Genomic DNA, 3,350 nt, shown 5'->3' with positions numbered 1-3,350 from the left:
GGCATTCGCATCAAGAAGGCGGATCGTTTGCAAGTAACCGGTTTGGGGTTCTGGCCGCAAACTCAAGGCAATGTCCTTCCATCCGCGACAGCCAGCCCCAAGATTCCACAAGGAACCAGGAGATACCTCGCGGCAAAACAGTACCAGGTCATATAGAAGTTAGCAACACCAATGCAGAGCCGATGAAAAAGCAGCAACGAAGGCATCGCAAGGAACGCCAAACTTTAATCCAGAACAGCCAGCTCGTGAGACCAAACCAACAGGAACAGGTTAAAGGTAAAGAAGAGGCGAGCTCGGTAGCTACAAAGGCCACTCCTCTACTCTCCAGGTCGTCCCCTCTGTCTCCCGAGCTCTTGGCGACCCCAATGCCCAAGGACTTCAAGATGCCTCCCCTCGATAAGTATGACGGATCTTTTGATCCTAATGACCACGTAGACTCCTTCCAGTCCTAGATGTAGCTAGCTGGGGCTGACGAGTCCTGCATTTGCATAGCTTTCTCTACCACATTCAAAGGAGTAGCTCGCACAAGGTATCGTAACCTCGCACGGGGAACAATCAATAGTTGGACGCAGTTCGTGGTGTTATTCACCTTGCACTTCATCACCAAAAAGAAGTGTCTGAGGTCCCAAGAGAGTCTCCTTAATGTAGTTCAAAGAGAAGGGGAGTCCATCAGAAGCTACATCAAGCGCTTCAATGACACCTACCTGCAGATCCCCGACCTAGACCCAACGATGAGACTCACGGTAGCAAAAAAGGGTTAACTCACAGGGAATTCAAATGGCATGTGGTGGCCAATAAGCTGAAAGACATCACAGAATTCCTCAAGCTCGCCGACCAGTTCATCGGAACCGAGGAAGAAATGAACTCGAAGACCGACAATCCAGCTAAGAAAAGAAAAAGAGATGGTGACAATACCGGTAACAACAGTCGTAAGAGAAGAAAGAGCAAGTCCCCAAGCAGGGGAGGAAACAAGTCTGGGAGTCAATCTTCTTCATGATCTCACAAGTCAGATCATCGCTCCAGAACCCCACCTGTTGAAAGGACGAGCTACACACCCCTCAACGCTAAGCAAGGTGAAATCCTGATGGCCACCAAAGACTCTTCCTTTGTCAAGTGGCCACTAGACCTGTTCATGGGTCGGGTGGCCCAATGGGCCGGCCCGGCCCAACCTATAGTTAAACCTAAGTAAACTCGGCCCGACCTATAGTTAAACCTAAGTAAAAACCCTATGTGATGTCCATTTGAATAAATTTTTTGATTTGAGAAGGTTGTTGATTCACTTGTAGGCCCACTCTTCATTTAAATAGAGGAAAAAACATCTGAATTAAAATAGATAATGTCTATTTGAATAGGAAAAATTTTGAATTTCTTTTATTAGGTCGAGTTTCGGGCTCGGGCTTCGAGCTTTTTATTAGGGCCAGGCTCGGGCCCAAGTTGTAGGCCCATTGGTCGGGTCAGGCTCGGGCTCGAGACTAATATTTTTCTATTAATAAAGAGTCAAAGCCCGTTCCAAGCCTAGCCTGGCCCGACCCATGAACAGGTCTAGTGGCCACCTAGGTTGAGGGGAGATCCTACAACCAGAAATCGGAATGTCTACTATCACTTTCACAGAGACCACGGAGACAGTACGGAGAACTGTAGAAACCTCCGCGACGAGATAGAAGATCTCATCTACTTCGGGTATTTGTAAAACTTCATACAGCGAGAGGGAAGAAGCTAAGCAGAACACCAACCAGACTGGTAGGGGGACCAGAGAAAGAATGTCCCCAAGTCCAGCAGTAGACAGAGCGAGCAGCCGCCATGGTAGTTTCCCGAGGAAAGGACGATCCGCGAAGTAACCAATATGATTACTAGCGGGTCCATCATCGCGGGGTGCACTCCAGCAATAGGTCAAACTTCAGCCCTGAACTAGAAGACGAGAAGCAGAACCCATCAAAGCAACCTAGAATTGAGGAGCCTATTTATTTCACGGAGGATGATGCACGTGGGATATAGTATCCTCACGACGACGCCCTAGTGATAAAGCTAAGGCTCAATGACTTCGAAGTCAAGCACATCCTAGTGGACTCAGGTAGCTCGACCGACATACTGTTCAAAGACGTCTTCGACAAGATGCAGCTCTAGGAAAGCAACCTAAAGCTGACAGATACTCCCCTGGTAGGCTTCAACGGCGAGGAGGTCAGACCCCTAGGGTGAGTTTCAGTACCTGTGGAGGTCGGCATGTGGCCAAACATAGCGATGTTTGAGCACATGTTTCTGGTAGTCGCAACCCCATCTCCTTACAATGCCATAGTAGGTCGGCCCATTACGCACGCCCTACGTGCGGTAGTATCCACCTACTACTTGGCAATGAAGTTCCCTACGGACTATGGAGTAGGGGTTGCGCGAGGAGATCAGCTCGAATCTCACAAATGCTACATAGCCGCCCTCAAGAGGAAAACCAAACTAGCGGCTGACATCAAGCTCGAGCGACCTATGGAGTATGCCAAGGAGCAAGCTACACCGACGGAGGAGACAATTCACATCCTGGTCTCGACTGATGATCTAGCTAAGACCCTCCAGATTGGCGCTTCGATCGAGGAGCCACTTCATTCTCAGCTGGTAAGCTTTTTACTTCAAAATTTAGATATATTTGCTTGGTCCACGGTGGAAATGCTCGGATTAGGCTCTAAAATTTTAACTCACAAGTTAAATACCGATACCTTAGTCAAGGCAGTTAGACAGAAAATGCGCAATCTCGCCCCGCAATGCTGGAGGATAGTCGATGAAGAGGTCGAGAAGCTTTTAGCAGCAGACTTCATTAGAAAAGTCCATTACCAAAGCTTGGTAGCTAACCCAGTTTTGGTAAAAAAGGCCAACGGTAAATGGCGCATGTGCGTCGATTATACTGATCTAAATAGAGCTTGCCCAAAAGACTGTTTCCCGCTGCACAAGATCGACCGCCTAGTGGATGTGACCTCAAGGCATGAGTTGTTGAGCTTTCTGGATGCATACTCTGGTTACAACCATATCAGAATGCACCACCGGTGAAGAAAAGACGACCTTTATAACTGAGCTAAGATTGTACTTCTATAAGGTTATGCCCTTCGGACTAAAAAATGCCAGGGAAACTTTTCAAAAACTTGTAAATAAGATTTTTGAGTCGTTAATCGGCAATAAAGTTGAATGTTATGTAGATGACATGGTCGTTAAGACCCAATTTTCAAAATTTTTATTAAATGATTTGCAAAATGTTTTCAAAATTTTACGAAAGTATAACATGAAATTAAATCCCAACAAGTGTGTCTTCGGGGTCACCTCAGGTAAATTCTTGGGCTACATAGTCAACCGACGTGGCATTAAAGCCAACC

Source organism: Nelumbo lutea, chromosome 5, assembly GCF_056320005.1.
Source record: "Nelumbo lutea isolate HS-2025 chromosome 5, American lotus-T2T, whole genome shotgun sequence".
In the NCBI taxonomy this organism is placed as follows: Eukaryota; Viridiplantae; Streptophyta; class Magnoliopsida; order Proteales; family Nelumbonaceae; genus Nelumbo; species Nelumbo lutea.
The sequence above is the reverse complement of the archived record's forward strand: the minus strand, read 5'-3'. Positions refer to the sequence as shown.